We start from the raw sequence: 23,622 nt of genomic DNA, 5'->3' as shown, positions 1-23,622 counted from the left end.
GGGTCACCGGACCAATCATGTTATATAGATTAGGCAGGAACAAAAAGTTATTCACCTGGCAACAGTTGTGGCAACATGCTCCTATGTCAGGAACTGGCTGAACCTTAGGTTCAAAGAGATTGGGGAAACAGAGGACCACAGATCCATTAGACAGAGCAGATCAACATCAAAGGAAATACAGGGCACAAGTTAGCTGCTAGATGAACAAGCCACCAATCTTGAAATGTGTAATGTGGAAGCCACCACTGACAGAGTTATGGGGTACTTATGGAATGAGAGTTATGGATATTAATGCTACCACACAGAAAAAGGAGACAATTAAGAGTTTATAGTACAATCTTTGCTGCTCAAAAAATAATGATAATGTTGCCCTTTTTCTGATGCTAATGTCTTGTTCTGACGGCAGTGTCACCCATCTCCTTAGTGGCAGCCCCATCTCTGGGGCTTGCATGTCAGCTCCCTGTGGAGGAGAAATCAGTGACATGGAGTCTGAGAATATTCTAAGTGTTTCATTTACTTGTTTTATTTAAATACATACACCAGTCCAGGATCAAAAGTGGTCACAAATAGCATGCAGGGCAATCTTTTTTATTGAGACTATCAGCCCAACGCCAGTATATGGTTCCCAGGGGACAGTTCTGCCTCAAGAATTGACTCTACTCAGAGAGGAAAGCAGAGTGTTAGCTCTCCTTCTGCTCACACAGCTTTCCAGAAGCTATCTTTACATTGAACTTTGCGTAATCCAGCACTAAATGAAGTGAATCATGTTTCCCCAAGACTGAACATTTGCTTGCAAGCTAAGAAAAAGAACCTGAAATACTCTATGTAACAGTATCACCTGATGAGGCTTGCGAAAATAATAATAAGGAATGGGAGAAGTTCAGACTTAAGAAAAATGAATACAGAATAATACATAAGTATAACAAAAATTAAAATCCTATGAACTATTTAATGACTGTTCCATGGTGTTTTTGTGGCAGGTTCTTCAGCCTCACGTTCTCTGTCCTCAGCTGTCAGACAGCTTGTTCTTTGCACTGCACCATTCTATCAGTCAGGTTTAGCCAGGGCATGGGACTTCCTGCAATCACCCATGCCCTGCCTCCAGTTCACATTTATGTAAAGCTTCTCTGTTGTGGGGTATTTTAAGCTTCATCAGTATATCCTGTACCTGGTTGTGTTTTGGGGCAAATAACTATACATGGTGCAAGGCAGTGGAAGATCAGACCTAAAATTTGTAGAAAAAGGTGTGGAAAGGTAGTACTTTATTGCTAAGGACACTTTTCTTTTTGAAATCAGACTTCTCATTGATACGTAGTGGTTTCAGAATCCTTGCACTTTCTATATGAAAGTTCTGAGCTCTCAGTATCTCATTTCAGTTTTTAGATTTTATGTATTCTTTTTTACAGCATCTACTATGGTACATGGTTTTCAAATAGCTTTAAGCATTTAATATTTAACATGCTGCCTGATTTCCTTAACCTTCTAGTAATAGGAAATCCTTTTGTTTATCAGATAAGATTTTTATACTTGACAAAGAAATTATAAAGAAGGGTAAATATGTCTCTTGCTAATTGAAAAATCAGTCCATCACTGTAGTGTATAGAAGCTCTTGGATTTTACCAACTATCTGTTACTATGCTGTGAATGTTCAGTATAAATAATCTAGGCCAGCATGCGCTTTTCACACAAAGTGAACAGCGAGTGAGGCAGTGCTCCATGAAAGTACTGCCTCATTCACTGAACATCTATGTAGCAACACACACACACATTTAGTCCACCCTTCCCTCTTTAAAGAACTTTGGCAAAGATGGCTAAAAATTGAAATGTATAAATATAACCATAGCCTTTCCCCTGGCTCTACCCTGCCAAGAGTGAAGTTGAGGTACTGCATAGAAGGAAGAGTTCCTGAAGGCAAATATTCTAGTATGCTTTTATTTTTAACTATTTGTCAATAAAATGGCTGTGTGTCAACTGAAGGTCTTGCTGTTAGGGAATCAAATAGCATCTAGCAACCATTTATTCAGCAGAAGTCTGCAAGCACTTCCCATGAGGACCTTACCATGAGATGGGAACAAATAACTTAGGTTACAATACATTTATTTTTAATATTTGTAGAAGGCTGAAACTGTCCAGCCACATTATCTATACATAGGAATTTCCAGAGATGAGGGCCTTTGATCTCCTGCCATACTCTTCTGTGGAAGATATGAGCTTCCATATGTTCTTAGAGCCTGCTGGGCCGTGTTTTCCCTCCCAAGCAGACAATACTTATCCACCAGTGCTATGCTTTGTATGTATAATAGCTTAGTTGTTGGGATTTACTTGCAGGGTTATCTCTGAGTCTGAAGAGAGAGGGGTGTTATTTCTAGCACTCCTTCTAGGCCTGGCATCAACACTTCTGTCACTATCACCATTACATAGAAACCCTAGTAATAGCTCAGTGCAAAAGAAAAGAACAAAGGCTATGCATCCCATTGCATATTTCCCATGCGCACGCAGCTGAGAACATTTTAAAAACTAGGACTGCTGGATAATATATGGATCACCTAAGGGGCTCACATGTAGTTTTGTGGCAGCAATGTAAAAACGTGGCACTCCTGAATTTTAGGCATGCTCACCTCCACTGCTTTGCCCATAGTCTGATTGTAATAGATAGTAAATATCAAGTGATGATCATGTTAGGGATGGTACTCAGAGTTTGTCAGTGCTTTAGTTACTCTCCAAGCCGTAATGAGAATCATGCTTAGAGCCAATTAAGGGAAAAACAACCCTCCATTTCAACCTCTTTCAAGTGATATAAACCATATGGATCTCGACATATGACTTGATTGTCACTGTTTGATGTAAAATATCTTCAGTGTTTGAATTCAACAAGCACCAGGGTATTGCTTTCCATTCTCCCAATAGCATGTGCTGGAATATCTCTTTCAAATCTGGAAATGATTTAGGGATGCTTCAAAAGAAGTTACTTCTGAACCGCTCTTTAAGCTAAATTAGCACAATTATGCATCAGTTAAAGAAAAAAAATCTGACCAATATTATGGAAAATCCAGACTTCAGCTACGATCTGCTATACATCAATAACTATATTGTCTGATTGTCCACTCATGATAAAAAATGAAAAAAAGAAATAAAGAAAAATCTCTATATTCTTTCTAACACTATAATTGAATATTTATATCATCCAGAGGCTCCATTCAGGTTCATGACCTTATTGTACTAGGTATTCAAAAACACATACAAAGATTAGAGGGGTAGCCGTGTTAGTCTGTATCTGTAAAAAAGTGACAGAGTCCTGTGGCACCTTATAGACTAACAGACGTATTGGAGCATGAGCTTCCATAGGTGAATACCCACTTCGTCAGACACATGCGGTGGAAATTTCCAGAGGCAGGTATAAATATGCAGGCAAGAATCAGTCTAGAGATAATGAGGTTATTTCAATCAGGGAAGATGGGGGCCTCTTCTAGCAGTTGAGGTGTTAACACCAAGGAAGGAGAAACTGCTTTTGTAGTTGGCTAGCCATTCACAGTCTTTGTTTAATCCTGAGCTGATGGTGTCAAATTTGCAAATGAACTGAAGTTCAGCAGTTTCTCTTTGGAGTCTGATCCTGAAGTTTTTTTGCTGCAGGATGGCTACCTTTAAATCTGCTATTGTGTTTCCAAGGAGCTTGAAGTGTTCTCCTACAGGTTTTTGTATATTGCCGTTCCATATCTAACTGGTGTCCATTTACCTTTTAAATGTATCGGATTGTCCAGTTTGCCGAGTTACATAGCAAGGGGCATGCTGGACATGATGATGTATATTACAGTTGTGAATGTGCAAGTGAAATGAACTGTGATGTTAGGGCTGTATCTGGTTAGGTCCTGGTGATGGTGTCGCTGGTGTAAATACGTGGGCAGAGTTGGCAGCGAAGTTTGCCTGCATGGATTGGTCTCTGAGTTTAGATTACTATGTGTCAGGTGTGGTTGCTGGTGGAATAATGCTTAAGTTGCGGGTGTGTGTGAGCAGGACTGTCCTGCTTCCCTAGGTCTGTGAAAGTTAGGGTCATTGTCCAGGGATGCGTTTGTAGTTCACTGAGGATGTGTTGGAAATATTTAGCTTGCGGACTGTAGTGAATGGCCAGTGGAGTTCTTGTTGGTTTCTTCTTTTTGGGCCTTAGTCTGCAGCAGAGCTTTGTTGACATGTCTGCCTTGTGATTTGTTTCCATTTCCTCATGTTGAATATCATAGTGTCTGAGAATGTTTGGTGAAGATCTGGTAGGTGTTGGTCCTGTCTGAGGGGTTGGACACAAATGCGGTTCTAACTCAGTGTTTTGGGTCGTGTCTGGAAGTGAAGCTGGGAGCACGAAGGTGGCAAGCGATGCGATGGTTTCGTATAGGTGTGACCATCATTTTTGGTAACATGTGGTGTCTAGAAGTGGACCTCAGTGCTCAGATTGGTCCAGGCATGGGCTGCAAGGTTGGTATGGAAGCTGTTGAATCATTGGTGAATTCTTCCAGAGTCTCCTTCCTGTCCGTGATGAACATGTCATCAGGTTGAGCGCAGTTAAGAAGCGGTGTGTGCGGGACGAGGCTGACCGGAGGCGTTTATTCAGTGTCAGGCCATAAAAATGTTGCATCTTTGGGACCCATGCGGTGCCAAATAGCGTGTGCACTGGCCTGAGGTATATATATTGTCACAAAATTTGAAATAAATTAATGCCATGAGGATAAGTCACAGAGCTCAGCAACCAGTTTTTTGTGCATCATCAGGCGATAATGTTCCTGAAGCTTGTAATTCGCATCTTGTTGGATGTTTTTTGTGAGAGCCTCTACATCCATGGTGGGCTAGGATGATGTTTTTCTAACATCCCAATGCATTGTAAGTTTCCTAGGAAATCATGTGGTGTCGACGGAGTAGCTTGGGATGCTGGTGGCATAGGGTCTGAGTATAAGCAGTCACACTATCCGGACGGTCCTTCAGTGAGGCAGTGCCGATTCAGAATGCATGGTGGCATCCAGGATTTCCAGGTTTGTGATCTTTGTAGTAATCAGATTATAACCCGGGTCGGAGCTCTAGGGTATGTTCGGATTGTCTTCCTGTGTTAGTGTAAGGGAGTGCCTGGCTGATAGTTGCAGATATTATAACTTCCTCAGTGGGCTTGAGGAATAGGCCTGTAGAATTTGGTATTGGAGAGTTGGTCTGGCGCCTCCTTTTGGAAGTCAGACTGTTTTTATGATGGACACATCAACCTCCTTTATCAGCCCCTTGATTATAATGTCAGGGTGGTTTCTGAGGCTGTGGATGGCATTGCGTTCTGCACGACTTAGGTTAAGAGGCAAGCAATGTTGTTTTTCCAGAATTTCTGCCTGTGCACGTTGGCAAAAGCATTCTATGTATAGGTCCAGATTGTCATTTCGATCCTCAGGAGAAGTCTATGTAGAGTTCTTCTTCTTATCCTGTTGGTGGGAGGGTACCTGTGTATCAGTGCGCTGTTCAGTGTTATCCTGAAAGTATTCTTTGAGTCGGAGATGGCGAAAGTAGGCTTCCAGATCACCGCAGAACTGTATCATGTTCGTGGGGGTGCTGGGGAAAAAAAAGAGTCCTCGAGATAGGGCAGACTCTTCTGCTGGGCTGAGTGTGTAGCTGGTTAAACTGATGATATTGCTGGGTGAGTTAGGAGTACCACTGTTGTGGCCCCATGTGGCAAGTAGGATTTTAGACAGCTTACGGTCCTTTTTCCTTTGTAGAGAGGTGAAGTGTGTAATGTAGATCTCCTGCCTTATTTTAATGAAATCCGTTTGTGTGGGAAGTTGGTAATTTATGAAAATCTCCAGGTTGGAGAGCTTTTTTTTGATGTTTTCCAGTTTGCTGTATAGGATGCTGATCAGGTGATTCCTCAGTTTCTTTGATAGTGTATGGCATAATCTTTCACTGTGGTCTGTGCAGTATGTAGATAGCAATGGATTTTTCACCTTCAGTCCATTTGGTGTGATGTCCGTCCATTTGCATTTGGAAAGGTAGATATCTGTCTGTACTTGTGCAAGTTTCTTCATGAGGTTGATGAATTTCCACTCCACACGGCTAAATGCAGTGCCTTGCATAGTGTCAAGTATCAGAGAGGTAGCTGTGTTAGTCTGGATCTGTAAAAAGTGACAAAGAGTTCTGTGGCACCTTATAGACTAACAGACGTACTGGAGCAGGAGGTTAGTTCAATGGCAATACACAAAAGCCTGTAGGAGAATACCTCAACCTCCCTGGACACACAATAGCAGATTTAAAGGTAGCCATCCTGCAGCAAAAAAATTTCAGGATCAGACTCCAAAGAGAAACTTCTGAACTTCAGTTCATTTGCAAATTTGACACCATCAGCTCAGGATTAAACAAAGACTGTGAATGGCTTGCCAATTACAAAAGCAGTTTCTTCTCCCTTAGTGTTCACACCTCAACTGCTAGAAGAGGCCCTCATCCTCCCTGATTGAACTAACCTCCTTATCTCCAAACTGATTCTTGTCTGTATATTTATACCTACCTCTGGAAATTTCCACCACATGCGTGTGACGAAGTGGGTATTCATCCACGAAAGCTCGTGCTCCAATACGTCTGTTAGTCTACAAGGTGCCACAGGACTCTCTGTCTCTTTTTACATACAAAGATAATGTCCCTGCCTTCCCTGAAGAGCTAGCTATCTGTCTAGCTAATATTTCTATTTATTTTGAATGCCGTATGTCAGTGCAGAGTATGGCTCTAAACAAAACTTTTAGATGAGCTGGAGAAACTAAGTTTTTCACTAGCTAGCCTGAGCAACCATTTGGTCTTATTACTATGAGCCCTGTCCTCCTTGGACTTCCCTCCTATTGTTTATTACACTCACTTGATCTATCTTGTCTTAAACTAGATTGTAAGCACTTTTTGGGGGAGAGGCCATGTCGCCTCTGTGGTTGTACAGTCAGGGCCGGCGCTTCCATTAGGCGACCCTAGGCGGTTGTCATAAACAGATAGCTAAGGGTTAATGTCTCTTTCACCTGGAAAGGGTTAACAAACAACACCTGACCAGAGGACCAATCAGGAAACAAGATACTTTCAAATCTCAAGGGAGGGAAGCTTTGTGTTGGTTGTTTGGGTTTGGCTTTGGCTTGTCTCTCTGGGCTCTGGACCAGGACTAGAGGTAACCAGGTTTCTTCAATCTCCCTGCACAGTCTCTTATCTATTCAGAAGAGTGAGTAAGTAAAAAGACAGTTAAGTCTTTTTTATTTGGTTTTTCTTTATGTGCAAATGTGTAGTTTGCTGGAAATATTTAAATTGTATTTTTCGGATAAGGCTGTTATCCATTTGGTATAGCTAAAGACCCTGTAATAATTCCTCTTGATTACAGAGACAATTTTTATGTTTTTTCTTCTTTTATAAAAAGTTTGCCTTTTTATACCTTTTGATTTTTTCCTAATTTAAGGCTCAAGGGATTGAGTCTGTACTCACCAGGGAATTTGTGGGAGAAGGGGGAAGTCCTCTGTGTGTAATTCAAGGGGTGAATTACAGTATCTCCAGGGTAACCTAGGGAGGGAAATGGTTATTCCTCTTGTTGTGAGACTCAAGGAATCTGAGTCTGGGGTCCCAGGGAAGTTTTTGGGGACAGAGTGTCAAGACACTGGAATCTGGCTGGTGGCAGCACTACAGGATCTAAGCGGTAATTAAGCTTAGAGGATTCATGCTAGTTCTCATTCTGGACGCTAAGGTTCAGATTTGGAAAGAAACTATGACAGTTGTCGCCTAGGGCACCAATGGGGGGTGGCAATTTTGTGCGCTCCCCAGGGGGCGCACAGGTTTGTTGTGAGACTCAAGGAATCTGAGTCTTGGGGTCCCCAGGGAAGGTTTTTGGGGGACAGAGTGTACCAGACACTGGAATTTCTGGCTGGTGGCAGCACTACAGGATCTAAGCTGGTAATTAAGCTTAGAGGATTCATGCTAGTATCTCATTTTCTGGACGCTAAGGTTCAGATTTGGGAAAGAATACTATGACAGTTGTCGCCTAGGGCACCAGGATTTGGGGGGTGGCATTTTGTGCGCTCCCCATGGGGCGCACAGGAGCTTCCAGTTCCACTCCCATCACACTGCTGAAGAAGGACCTTCTGCCAACGTGCCGCGGAATACAGCGGCAGGCAATTGAGTAGCTCAATGACTGCAGCTGTCTCCTGTAGCATTTCGGCAAAGGGCTCTTCTTCAGCAGTGCGATGGGAGTGGAACCAGAAGCTCCCATGCACACCATGGGGAGCGCACAAAATGCTGCCCCCCAAATTCTGCCTAGGGCGCCAGAAACTCTGGCGCCGCTCCTGTGTACAGTGTCTAGGATCATGGGGTGCTGACTAGGAATGGAACCCTTTCACCCTACTGAGATAATAATGTGGTAACTATCCATTGTCCTTAGCAGTCTGACCTTGGCCATCACTAATACTGTACTTACTGTACGTAATTGTTCTCAGCGGTAAAGTGCACAGATATAAATGTTCATATTAATATTTAATGAACTGCAAAAATTTAATTATGTAATGAAAAAATACGGTAAGGCTGCTTTAATGTCAGATTAATATAATTCAATATTATACAAGGTTTTATTATTTCATGGGACATATATATTTCAAACCTATCTCATTGAAGTCAGTGGGAGTTTTGCCCTGACTTTAGTAGCAACTGGACCAGGTCTAGAATGACTGTGTTAATTCAGATACAATGCAGAGGGACTTTCAAAGGTAGGCCACTCTGTTATATATGAAATTGCAGACTGTAAACAGGAATTGAATATTATGGAACAGCATTACCATTGTGACTCAGCTTTGTGACTTTGAAATCTAGAAATGAAAAGTACTATATAGGTGTTTATTTGTTTTTTTATTATTTTCTTTTTATAGTGGTATTTCCTGGGCCTCCATTGTATTTGTGAAAGATTGGTGTTCTAGTAGAGCAAACGTAGTGTGAGGAGGTTGCTGGTAAGATGATGACTGAATACGATTGCCATACTCTCTTCTGTCTTTTTGGGAGAGGTGCATAATTCACTTGACCTAAATGAAAAGGCTTAAAAACTGCAAGTTGATGTAGCAGATGAGCTGTATGCATATTGTGTAGTGCTCTTCTGTCCATTTGAGGTACTAATATGGCTCCTATTAACATAATATCCGAACACCTCATAGTCTTTAATGGATTTATCCCGCAGCACTCCTGTGATGTAGGGAAGTACTATTACCCTCATTTTACAGAAAGGGAACTGGAAAACAGAGAGGCTAAAAGAATTGCAAGATCACACTGGAAGTCTGCAGCAGTTCAAAGAATCAAATCCAAGTTTTCAATATCCTAGACTACTACCCTTATTCCGTGGATCATCCTTCCTCTTCTATAAAGTTTCTTGCTATTACACAAACAATACATGACAAGATACATTTTCACATCAACATATCTGTGCAGAATAACTATTGTATAGTAGCTGACCTTGCGTGGTTGACCTCCCTTTGGTAACACTTATGCTCACCTTAAAAAATACATTGATATAAACTGTTGTCTGAGGGCAGTATGTGGCCCTACACTGCCACCTAAATAAATAACAAGTATCGGGAAAATCTTCTAATTCATCAACATTTAAGTAGTTTCACTGATAATAGGGATTATATATAAAGATATGGGGGAAGAGATGAAGCAGAATGAAAAGCAGAGTAATGCTGCATTTACCTTATGTGATTTGTGCACTCACTTTCTTGTTAAGAAATGGCTGTGGTGGGACTAGCATAATTTCATTATCCATTGTATGATAATTTAGACTGTGATAGCACCCAAAAGGTAGAATCTAAAATAGAGAAGGCCATAGGACAGAGCGCACATGATCCTCATCTGATTCCTGTTACTTTTCAGATTTCAAGCTGTACATCAGAAAACAATCACTATACTCCTGAGAATTAACAAGTAATGGAAGAAGTGCAGCACTGACCAGGACTCATTTTGAAAACTGGAGAAAATCACTTTTACCGATGACACTTTCCAAGTATGTATATTTTAAAAAATAGGCTGGTCAGTTACTATTGATTAAAAGAGGAAGCAGTCACTAGCTCTTGGATTTCTAAGTTGCTTATCTTGCTGAGATGAACATCCAGGGGAGTCTGTAGCAGCTTAATCTATCTACCACCTGCAGTCATTTTTGAACCTTGAAATTTGTATTGAGAAGTGATGGGGAAGTGAAATTTACTTTTCTGGGCTATATTCTATAAAAGAATATAGTCCAATAATGGATGAAATCATGCCAGAAATGAGATGGAGACACAGTGCCTTGTTTCCTACAGAAAATGCCCCTCTATTCAGCCCATCAATCTTGCAGTTTCTGTTTCTAGTGGTCTGCCCTTTTTACTTTGTCCAAATTAGAGCATTTCCTTTATTTTTAGTTTTCATTTTAAAAGAAAACTTGTTAGGAGGAAAAAAAGTCTATTTCTGGAATGAGACTGTTTAAAAGCATTAACCTGGGCATCTCTGAGCAAGGAATTGGTTCAAAACTTGACAGTAAATGATAGCAGCTTTGCAGAGAAAGGAGATGATTAAAGCGGAGCAAATAATTAATGTTTTTGGTTGAGTGCCTGAACTGAAAAATCTGAAAAAACAAATCAGTTCAGTTCAAACCCAAACTACATTTTTTTGGTTTTGCTTGGTGAGATTGGAAAAAAAAAACCCACCATCAAAAAAGTCATTTTTGGGTGAAACAAATTATTTTGTTCACTCCAAAACAACATTTTTCAGTTTTGCATTTTGTTTTATGTCATTTTTGGGGGCGTTTCCCCCTTTTGTAAATAAAAGCTAAATTTCTAAAGAAACAGTTTCAAAATAAAAAGTAGACACATTTCATTTCAAAATGACAGAAATGAAACAGTTTGCATTTTTAATTTTTTTCGGTCAAAATTATACACAAAAGTCTCCCCAAATTTATGAGTAGTTTTGGTGCCCCCAAACATGCAATTTTTTTGGTGAGTTTACTATTTGCTTAATTTTATTTTGCCTAACACTAGAGACAATGATAACTTCAGGTCAGACCATTTTCTGACTTTCACCAGAGAAAATAATAACTAGGTTATCAAAGTACAAAAGAATATAGGGACCCATTGGACACCACAGCAAATGAAAGATGTTGGAATGATGGTGATGAGAATGGGCTAGAGTCTGCTCTCAGTTACAATACCACATACTTGGATGAGTGTAACCTCGGGCTACAGCTGTATGGTGGTGTAACTCATTATACACTATGGCTTTCTGTCATCCTTTAGTGGCTAAACTGTGTAAGAACATAAGAAAGGCCGTACAGGGTCAGAACAAGGGTCCATCCAGCCCAGCATCCTGTCTGACAGTGGCCAATGCCAGGTGCCTCAGAGGGAGTGAACCTAACAGGCAATGATCAAGTGATCTCTCTCCTGCCATCCATCTCCACCCTCTGACAAACAGAGGCTAGGGACACCATTCCTTACCCATCCTGGCTAACAACCATTAATGGACTGTGCAGAGTGGTTAGGGAGTCTGCTACAAGCTTTGAGCTAAGAAATATGTATTTTTAAATCAGATCATACAGACTTATGCTTTTAGATCCAGGTGTTCTGGAATTTGATCCAAAAGACACCAGCCCATCCAGGAACATCTTGTTAAAATTGAAAAAAAATCTTAATGAAAATATGCACTATATCTGACTTGTGGTGTGAGGTAGCCAGCTTTGTGATCCTTTGTGTTTATCTGCAAACATGGGCTAAATGGTTTGTGTTTGGGTGAATGTTCCATACAAATGTTTCTGTTTAAAGATATATCAGCTTTTGTTTAAATACCTCTATTCATGCTTGACTTTGTTGTTTACTGTTTGTTGTTCATCTTTTCGAAATACTTCAGCCATCCAATCAGGAGCAGTACCATGCGACTTAGGTAATCAATCCCAAATAGATTTATATATCTCAATTCACAGGTAATCAGTCATTTATTTGTACAAATGGCTCAGTGAATAATTATAAATAATGAACAAAAAAGGAGGAAAATCATTGGTCACAAACAGAATAAAATTCTCAATCAATAGTTGGCCCAGCTCTACTGTGAGAACAATTTGGAATTTTAAATGGCCTTACTGCTTCTGGGAAGAGGTAATCAAATGAGTAAATATGGTCCTCAAATTGATTTAATCTAAAGATCCAAAATATTCTGGGAGATCTTGCCTTGCTAATGGATATGCACAAATCATAAAAAATGGATAAAGTATGAGCACTCAGATACCTCTGTAATGAGCACTAAAGAAAAAATAAGACTGTTGATAGATAATGAGAGCAACTTACAAGTTAAGAATTAAATTTTGCAGAACTGGAAATGAATAAAGGATGTTGGTGCTATGAGTGATATTGCTAACATGGTGTGGAAGTAGAGTAAGAACTGACAGGGATTTGAAGTGGATTTCAATGCAAACAGTCCCTTCTACGGACAAGGTTGAATGCATTTAATAAGATAGAGGCTAACTTTTGGGAAATACAGGATCTGACTAATTTTGGAGTTAATAAGGAATGTTTACAGTTTTATGTGTTGGAATGCAATAGACTACTGTGTTGATGAGAGCACAAGAACTGAATTACCCATCACCCCTATCCCTCCATTTCTAGAAAATAGATGTGTATAGAATAATAAACCATTTAGAATGGAAGAGACGATAGGTCTCCTGGACTAGACTGGCTCAGTGGCTTCCAATTTTTGATGCTTTCTCCTATTTTGGGGGTGAGTGGGCAGGGAAGCAGTGTGGCTGTGGTTCTCTAGGCTATACCTCTGTGGCTAGAATCCTGGAGGCATGTTCTAGGTCCCATACAGGTCCTGCCTAGAGCATAGCCCCCAACCTGCTCATAGCCATTAGAGATATAGCTAAAGTATTAAGCAGTGAAATGGATAGAGTGCTATTGTGTAATCTGCCATTCAAGCTATATCTCTATGACCAAAAGTGGGATGGGGACAAGACTATAGGCAGGATCTCTGTGGTTAGGAAGCACAATGTAGATGGATGAGGAGAAACCGTGGGGAGCCAGAGTCAGAGAGCAGGTATGGGAAGACACTTTCAGAGAGAAGGGAGAGTCAGCCAGAGACTGCAGAAGATCTTGACAGAGAGAAATGGAGTTTATGCAAGTGAGATGGTATATGTTTATCTGATATACAAATCAGGACATTATGTCATTTGCATGAAATCTCCAAATTTCTGAACCTGCAGACTTAGCAGGCCTGGAAGTTATCAGTTTGAGAAGTCAGTTGGTACTGTGTCAGCTGACATCAGGGGCAGTGTTTGGGCCGCATGACTCATGGAAGATCTCGCTGCTCGCAGTTCGCAAATGGAGCTGGCAACCAGAGACACAGAGTGCCAGCAGGGCCCATGGAGGCGAGGAACACTTCTGCCCATTGTGATTAGAATGAGGTGTGGCAGAGCATCCTAATTACAACCTGGCCTGCTCTGTCTCCCCTGCCATAGGAATAGTATGGGGATTACTGCAGTTCTAGGGCAACCTCTCCAGGCTCATTGGTGAGAGAGTTATATATGATATGGAGGGGAGAAGTAGGATTCTCGTTGGTGCAGGTCCCCCTTTTCCCCTCCAGAGCAGCTCTGTACCACCCACCCATGTGGGTTCCCTCTACATCCTTGTCGCAATGGACCTGAGTCTCCCAAGGATTTATTGGCATTATGCACAGTTAACATATAAAGAGGTATTGGGAGGATCTTTTGCCTTTGAAAACCAATTATCTAAGTCAGGATTTGGCCCTCAGTTTGTCTGACCTTCTAGAGAAACAGTAAAAACAAACAATCTAAGAGACCCTAGAAACAGGTTTCAAAATTTCCCATGTCATCTCATATATATGGCTGTGTGTGTGTAATATATGTGCACACGTTTACATGAGTATGTGTTTATTATGTACACATACATGTATGGCAATACTAATCAAGACTTTTTAACATGTACAAAAAAGCCAGGTTAGAATTAATGGTAAGCCATATAAAGGTGTGACATATACAACAAGAGCCAAGTTAGAAAAGAGTCAGCCATCAAAATGGCCAAGTTAAATAAGAAACAATTGGGGCTAACTTGTCCCTCAAGGCATTTATAAGACCACATTTGGGAGCTCTTGGAAGCTAAGTTAATACTAATTCTGTTTTATTAAACTTGGCCATTTGAAGGGCTAGCCTTTCAGCAACTTGGCTCTTATTGCTGATATCACACCTTTATATGGCTGTTCTTCCCCGCTTAACTTCCATCCTTTGGTGGATACTGAATGGGTTTGATCAGATATGATTTACATTTTCAGGCCAATTATTGTAAAGGACAAAAAATAAAAGCTCCAAAGGACAAAGTGTGCTGGCATAAAGTATAATTGGACTGACATGGACGTGTTCACATTCTTTTTGGCTTAGCTCAGCCTTCATATGTTAAATTGTAATAATCTATGTTTTCTCCTGCCAGCTTGGCTAAAGCCTCCAAAGAACTCCCCTAGAGCTAGCTTGGTGGAACCATCTGTCATCTTGCTCCAGATACATACACACTGCTAACAGGAGAGGTTTCCTCTCAGTCTGGGGAGACATACACTTAGCCAAAGCATAGCTGTCCTGGCTCCCCCAGGAGAAACACTAATGCTGGCTGTATCAATAGAGGCAGGAAGAATGCAGAAAGAAAGCAGGGTTGTTTTAAATAACCTCAAATTTCTGCTCAAATTGTTGCTACTAGGGATTTTGGGACCAAAATTCTCCTCCCCCTCTCAACCATACAGATTTAAATACATGCCCAGAGTGGGGTCCTATGACAGAAGTCACCAAAATAAAGACCAGTGGATTAACCAGGATTTTACCTTGTAGGCTATCACACACACTAAATGATCAGAAGCATGGTGATGAATGTAGTATACATGCTTAGACAGATTAGATGGAAAGAACTAAAAATGACTTTCCTATGGTGCACAGCCACATGCCATCTAATAACCTAGCAAGGAATTCCAACATATGCAATAATATCTACATTACAGACTGAATTTGGAGGTGATATGAGTTACAGACCAGAAAGTGGGTTTCATGATTGTCTAACAGAGTCTAGAAGAACTAGGGAAGGGTAATTTACATGTGGATGAGTGGGAAAAGAAGTGTGGAGCAAGAAAGGTGGCTAGGAGGTTGGTGAGAGATAATGTAAATTAAAGTAACAAAGAGTCCTGTGGCACCTTATAGACTAACAGACATATTGGAGCATAAGCTTCCATCAGATGCATATGGTGGAAATTTCCAGAGGCAAGTATAAATATGCAGAAAATAATCAGTTTAGAGATAATGAGGTTATTTCAATCAGGGAGGATGAGGCCCTCTTCTAGCAGTTGAGGTGTGAACACCAAGGGAGGAGAAACTGCTTTTGTAGTTGGCAAGCCATTCATAGTCTTTGTTTAATCCTGAGCTGATGGTGTCAAATTTGCAAATGAACTGAAGTTCAGCAGTTTCTCTTTGGAGTTCGATCCTGAAGCTTTTTTTGCTGCACGATGGCTACGTTTAAATCTGCTATTGTGTGTCCAGGGAAGTTGAAGTGTTCTCCTACAGGTTTTTGTATATTGCCATTTCTAATATCTGATTTTTGTCCATTTATCCTTTTACGTAGAGATTGTCCAGTTTGGCGGATGTACGTAGCAGAGGGGCATTGCTGGCACATGATGGTGTATATTACATTGGTGGATGTGCAAGTGAATGAACTAGTGATGTTGTGGCTGATCTGGTTAGGTCCTGTGATGGAGTCACTGGTGTACATATGTGGGCAGAGCTGGCATCGAGGTTTGTTGCATGGATTGGTTCCTGAATTAGAGTTACTATGGTGCAGTGTGTGGTTGCTGGTGAGAATATGCTTAAGGTTGGCGGGTTATCTGTGGGCAAGGACTGTCCTGCCTCTCAAGGCCTGTGAAAGTGAGGGATCATTGTCCAGGATGGGTTGTAGATCACTGATGATGCGTTAGAGAGGTTTTAGCTGAGGACTGTAGGTGATGGCCAGTGGAGTTCTGTTGGTTTCTTTCTTGGGCTTATCTTGCAGCAGGAGACTTCTGGGTACACGCCTGGCTCTGTTGATTTGTTTTGATACCTGCATGAGGAAATAAGGAAACAAATGGACACAAGTCAGATATTAGGAATGGCAATAAACAAAAACCTGAAGGAGAACACTTCAACCTCCCTGGATACAGGACTAGGCTTTTGTGGATAACAGACCTACTTCTTGCAAACAGGCACCCCTTCCTTTTGCTGACAGTATCAGGTGGTTGAATATAAAGGTTGGTATTTCAAAGTCCCAATGTCCCCTGTGCCATTCTCCTAGGATGCACAAGGACATATTAATAGGCAGAAAAAATAACATGAATACTCTGTTATTACAATGTCAGCCAAATGTAATTAAAAGTAAATGGCTATATATATTCTTTAGGGAAGTAAAGAGATGCGGAAAATTACAGACCTGTTAGTCTGACATCAGTAGTGTACAAGGCTTTAGAACAAATTGTGAAGGAAAAAATAAATAAGTTCATGGAAGTAAATGGGCTGTAATGCAACATGGGTTTACAAAAAGTAGATCAGACTAACCTGATTTCCTTCTTTGTGATATAACTGATATTTTAGATAAGAGAAGTGCAGTTGATCTAATGTACTTGGACTTCAGTAAATCACAAAACCTTTGGAAGTCTTTGTGCTGCGTGGGGTGGGAGGAGACTGTGTTATGGAGAAGCAAAGTGACTTTTCTCCCTGTGTTTCCATAAAGCAATGATCTGTGGCATATCTGCCCATTGCTGCAAAGAAGGCCAAAACATGGCCAGGCTTAGAGTGGGCTTGTCCAGTAGGTCAGTATTGATTGTGTGAATCACATACTCATTTTGGTTCTAGGACTTTCAGTGAGGTGGGGTTTTTATCGCAGTAGTGAACATAGAACTTTTTAGTAGAATCGGATACAGTTTGACAAGAGCTCTAAAAGGGGTAATAGGTGTGGTCTGTATCTATGTTGTTTAAAGCTAAATAGTAAACTAAGGAAGGTCTAGTTTTAAACTGCACCATTGTAACATGCATCTTCCTGATGCAATTTTCCTGGTCTCCAAAGAGCAAATTATACTGAGAAGCAATAACCTTCATATGTTGGGCTCTGACATGTAATGTTTCTTTTGCCCTCCTCTCAAATTGTATGTGAGTTGGAGTCCAATGAGAGTCTTTGGCCTTAGGAGCTGACTGAACAAAGATCTATCCCTGATCTTAGTTGCTTTGCTCCAATGATACCTCAGTGCAAATGTTGGGGTTTTCACATTTCACTGTAAATATTTCAAACAATCCTACTAATTTCAGAATCTTGGCTTGAAAAAACATTGTCAATAATATATATAGGACAAACTACTATAGTATACTATGGCAGAGTAGGTGCAGTATAACTGTAACCATATTACTTAAAATACTAGACAGATCAGAGGTAATGTGTAAGACACACATTAGGAAGTGGGTTTGAATGAATAGATTCGTAAATTTTTAAGGTCAGAAGGAACCATTATGATAATCTAGTCTGACATCCTGCAAAACTAGGGCCCTACCAAATTCACTGTCCATTCTGATCAATTTCATAGACAGAGGGTTTTAAAATTGGTCAATTTCATGTTTTCAGAAGTTTATAGCTGAAATTTCATGGTGTTGTAACCATGGGGGTCCTGTCCCAAAAAGGAATCATGGGGGGAGAGTCACAAAGTGGGGGGTCATGGGATTGTCACCCTCACTTCTGTGCTGCCCTCAGAGCTGGTCTGTGTGGCCATGGAGGAGGCACTTGGAGGTGGGTCTGATCTCCCCCCTAGAACGGATATACAGAGGAAGAGGAAGTCCCATCTCTCTCCAGCCCAGCGGATAGCAGCTGGAGCCTGGTGAATGGTAGGAGCCCCCTCAGCCCTGCCCCTCCAATAGCTAGATTTCACAGAGGAAGTTTGATTTCACGGTCCATGACATGTTCTTCAGGGCCATGAATTTGGTAGGGCCCTATGCATAACACAGCCCATGGAACCTCACCCAGTAATTCTTGCACCAAGCACATAACTTCTGGTTGAGCTAGAGCATCTTTTAGAAACACAACCACTGTTAATTTAAAGATTTCAAGCACTGGAGAGTCCATCAAGTTCCCAGGTAAATTGTTCCAGTGGTTACTTAAAATGCATGTCAATAGCTATGGGTCTGATTGTTCTAAGAGAGTTCAAGGTCTCAATTTGACAGATAAATTGATGCAGCCAGAGGCTTATTCCCATAGGCAGTGCCCAGCAATGAACATGAACCTCCATGCTGAGAAAAGGTCTACCTGTAAAGATGCAACTGCAACATGGGATGTAATTAAGTGAAAGGGAGTTTAATTTAGTGTAAGTAATGTGCTGAGGGGACCAGAAGAAGGTGTAAGTTACGATCTGCTGAACCTGTTTAGCCTCTGTTGTGAATGTGGCCCTATAAGTGCAAGCTATATTTGAAGTGATTGTATTACACCAATATTTGAAGACACAATAAAAATGGAAAAATATATGGTTAAATAATTTTGCTAAGCTCACCATTGTGGTGACTTGGAGCATGACATAAATTTAGTTTAATAGCACATTAGATGAAGCTATTTAAAGTAGAGAACAAAAGCCATCTCCCTCCCTATATCATACTAACCCACCCTGATAACTAATCCAGCAGAGTCTAGCAGTGTTAGGCTAATGATGGACTGAAGACGTGGGGCCTATGTCCTGCTCTTCAGCTCAATAAATCTCAGCTTTGCTTCAAAACAGAAAACTTGACTGAAATAATTGTTCAGAAGAATGAAAGTTAGGAAATTTTTCCATGTACAGCAGGGTATGGCTTACGGGTGGGGGGGGGGAGGAGAGGAATAAATAATTTCCTTGTGCTTCTTTACAGTTTACTAAAGGCGACTGCCCCATTCAAAGTGCATATCTTTTATCTGGACTTAGTCCTCTTATCGGCACAGTTTATCTGATAAGAAAAAACTGTTTTCAACTGTTGAGTTGTAATGATGGGGTTCTTTAATAAAACTGTGTGGCACACCCTATCTGATTTCTATCTGGATTTGTTATCTTTCATTACAGTCATAGCAGGTTACATTCAATTTGAATATCTGATTGGAAGCCTTGGAGTTGTTTCGTAATCAATCTTTTTTGGGCTTTACATTTCAAAAGAAAAGAGAATTGAACCTGCAAAGGAAAAGAGAATTGAACCTGGTTTCCCAAGTTCTATGCCAGTGTGCTAACCACTGAACCATCCTTCCTCTTCCGTAAAATTCAGGCACCCATCTGATGGGGTTCAAAAGTGAGTTTTTTCCTGCCTGTATGTTTAACGGTAAATATAATTGATAATGCATTTAATACAATCATTGAAATGTAAGACTGAAAGGACCTCAGCAGGACATCTACTACAGTCCCCTCTTCTGAGACAGGACTAAGTATTATCTAGATCAGAGATCGGCAACCTTTGGCACATAGTTTGTTTACCTGCAATGTCCGCAGGTTCAGCCGATTTTAGCTCCCACTACAGTCCCAGGCCAATGGGGGCTGCAGGAAGTGGCATGGGCCAAGGGACGTGCTGGCCACCACTTCCCACAACCCCCATTGGCCTGGAATGGCAAACCGTGGCCAGTGGGAGCTGCGATCTGCTGAACCTGCTGATACTTCAGGTAAAGAAAAAGTTCCGGCCCACCAGCGGCTTTCCCTGATGGACCATACGCCAAAGGTTGCCTATTCCTGGTCTAGATCATCCCTGACAGATGTTTGCCTAACTTGTTCTTAAAAATCTTCTGTGACAGAGATTCCACAACCTCCCTGGGAAATATGTTCCAGAACTTAACCACCCTTATAGTTAGGAACTTTTTCCTAATGTGTAACCTAAATCTCCCTGGTTTCAATTTGAGCCTATTGCTTCTTGTCCTGTCTTCAGGGCTTAAGGATAACCCTCCTCTTTATTACATCCTTTTACGTACTTGAAGACAGTTATGTCCCCCCTCACTCTTCTCTTCTCTAGACTAAAGAAACCCCTTTTTTCCAATATTTCCTTGCAGGTCATGTTTTCTAGACCTTTAATCATTTTTGCTGCTCTCCTCTGGAGTTTCTCCAATTTTTACACATCTTTCCCGAAGTGGGGTGCCCAGAACTGGATGCATTACTCCAGTTGAGGCCCTGTCAGTGCTGACTAAAGTGGAAGAATTACTTCTCATGTCTTGCTTAGAACACTCCTGCTAATACATCCCAAAATGATGTTTGCTTTTTGTGCAACAGTATTATATTGGTGACTCATTTAGTTTGTGATTCACTATAATCCCAAGATTGTTTTCTGCAGTATTTCTTCCTAGGCAGTTATTTCCCATTTTGTATGTGTGCAATTCATTATTCCTTCTTAACTGTAGTATTTTGCATTTTGTTCTTATGAATTTCACCTTATTTGCTTCAGACCATTTCTCCAGTTTGTCAAGACATTTTGAATTCTAATCCTGTCCTCCAAAGCACTTGCAACCCCTCCCAGCTTCGTATCATTCACAAACTTTATAAGTATACTTTCTATGCCATTATCCAAATAATTTATAGAGATCTTTAATAGAACCGTGCCCCTAAGGGACCCCACTCAATATGTCATTTTAGCTTCTGGGATAGTCTGATCTTGTGCCCTTAATATGTTTCTTTTAAAAACTTCCAACTCCCCTGAACTCTTTTTTTCCCCTTAGACTTGCTTCCCATGGGATCTTACATATGATTCTCTGAGTTTGCCAAAGTCAGTCTTTTTGAAATCCATTGTTTTTATTCCGCTGTTTTCCCTCCTACCATTCCTCAGAATCATGAACTCTATCATTTCATGATCATTTTCACCCAAGCTGCCTTCCACCCTCAGATTCACTATTAGTTCCTCCATGTTTGTCAGAACCAAATCCAGAATGGCCTCACCCCTAGTCATTTTCTCCACTGCCTATAATAAAAAGTTGTCTTGAATCATAGGCGCTGACTCTATGGGTGCTTCGGGGCTGGAGCACCCACGGGGAAAAATAGTGGGAAAAACTACCAGCAGAGCCCCTATCAGCTCCCCTACTCCCAGTACCTCCTTTCCACTGGCGGGTCCCGCAGATCAGCACTTACCCCTCCCTCCCTGCGCCTACCACCTGCTGCAATCAGTTGTTTTGTGGCATTCAGGAGGCTCAAGGGGAGTGGGAGGAGGAGCGAGGACACAGCGCATTTCGGGGGAGGGGGCAAGACTGGGTGGGAAGAGGCAGGCGTGGAGCAGAGGCAGGAAGAGGTGGGGTGGTGGTGGGGTCTTGGGGGGAAATGGTGGAGTGGGGGTGGGTCCTGGGGCAGGGCTGTGGGTCGAGCAACCCCAGCACTTTGGAAAGTCAGTGCCTGTGTCTTGAATACATTCCAAGAAAATATTGGATAATCTTTGCAGTGCTGTATTTATTTTCCCAATAGATGTCTGGATAGTTAAGGCCCCCATCACCAAATCCTGTGTTTTGGATTATTTTGTTAGTTATTTAAAACCTCATCCACTTCTTTTTCCTGGTTAAGTGGTCTATAGTAGCCACCTACCATGACATCACCCTTGTTGTTTAGCCCTTTTATCCTTACCCAGAGACTTTCAACAGATCTGCCTCCCACTTCTATCTCAACCTCAGTGCAAGTGTATACATCTTTGATACACAAGGCGACGACTTCCTCCTTTTTCCCTGTCTGTCCTTCCTGAACAAGCTGTACCCTTCTATACCAATAGTCCAGTCATGAATTATCCCACCAAGTTTCTATGATGCCAATTATGTTGTACTTGTGATTATTCTCTACTATTTGTAGTACTTCCTGTTTATTCCTCATACTTCTTGCATTGTATGCATATATCTAAGATATTCATTTGAGTTCCCTTCTGTATTCCCCCTTGTCTCTCCTTTGTCCCTGCTGTGATTGCTCATGTTCTTCCCAGATTCTGACTCTTCATCCAGGTCTCCATGTTTTGCACTTACAAGTGGGTTTTTATCTCCTGCCAGTGGAACCTAGTTTAAAGCCTGCCTCACTAGGTTAGCCATTCAGTATCCAAAGATACTCTTCTCTTTCCTTGACAGGTGGACCCCATCTCTGCTCAGCAGTCCTTCTTCTCCGAACAGGATCCCTTGGTTGAGGATGTGGAAGCCCTATTGGTGACACCATTCTCACAGCAATGTATTTATATCCAGGATGTGTCTGTCTGTGCTCAGGCCCCTACCCTTGACCAGAAGGATCAGTCAGTACAACACCTGCCCCCTCCCCTCCAATTCCTTTACCCTTACTCCCAGAGCCCTGTAGTCACTTCTGATCAACTCAGGATCAAACCTCACTGTATCAGTAGTGCCCACATGGATAGTAGTCAGAAGGCCAGATGAACCTCAGCAATCCTTCTGCAATGTCTCAGATATGGACCCCTGGCAGGCAGCATACCTCCCAAGATGCCATGTCAGGCTTGAAGATGCGTGTCTCCATCCTCCTAAGAAGGGAATCACCGACCACTACCACTTTTCATTTCATCTTGGGAGTGGTGAGGATTGCAGCCATAGCCATGGGGGTACATGGCTTCTCCTCCTCCACGTTTGGGGGAGATTTCTCATCCCTTGTTGCCAGGGCAGAGTACCCTTTCATTTCCTGATGATAATCCATTAATTTGCTTATCAATAAAAATCTAACAAAATCCTCTAACTAACTAGCATATAAATGGTACTAAATTAATCCCCCCCCCCGCTTTTAAAGTTAACAATGTGTCAAAGATACTGACACTTGGGAAGCCTATATTTTATCCACCGAAAGAGAAAACATTTGAATTAAAGTGAAGAAATTTCATTTACAATGGTTATGTGACTTCATTGATGATTAACAGCATGAATCAGGGTTGTCATAGGTCTATGAGGCAACATTAAGGAAATATGAAAGGGCCTGGTACTGCATTTTTGTCCACACTAAAGCCAGTGGGAGTTTTGATTGTGTAAGGAATACAGGACTGGGCGCTGTAGCAGGGTAATCTATCCCCTGTAACAGGCAGTGAGGACTGGCACCAGCCAAACCCCATTCCAGGACTTCTGGAACAGATGCTGAGAAAGAGGAAGTAGTTCCTGGGCCATAAGACTCTGGGGAAAATTTAAGGGTCTGCAGAGAGGAGCCTTGGGGTTCCAACCAGGACAATGTCTGGGAAAGAGGAGAGTTTAAATTAGCTGCTTCGTCCCTCCTTACCTTATCAGTGTTGTCCCTCCATTAGTTGTAAAGTACTGAGTTAGTTGACTTTATAGATTAAGATGCTTAAAATTTTTTTTTGCATATGTATGTTGACATGATGCTGTATATTACAGATGGGTAAATATTAATTTATAGCATTTATTTATCATTTTTGTATAGTGATATTTGTACTGAAAAGCAAAAATTCTTGAAAGGACTTCAATAAAAATGTGTGATAAAGGTGATATCTGTAACCCATCATAGGGAAGAGGAAGTGAGGTGTGGGAGCTCATTTTAAAAATGTATGTCAGGTTTTCTACAATTTAACGATTCAGCATATCTGCTACAATTAAATTATAGCTATAAACTGTGAGATAACACTAACTGTGTAGGTATAAAATG

The sequence above is a fragment of the Chelonoidis abingdonii genome, chromosome 1 (assembly GCF_003597395.2).
Source record: "Chelonoidis abingdonii isolate Lonesome George chromosome 1, CheloAbing_2.0, whole genome shotgun sequence".
Taxonomy (NCBI): Eukaryota; Metazoa; Chordata; order Testudines; family Testudinidae; genus Chelonoidis; species Chelonoidis abingdonii.
The sequence above is the reverse complement of the archived record's forward strand: the minus strand, read 5'-3'. Positions refer to the sequence as shown.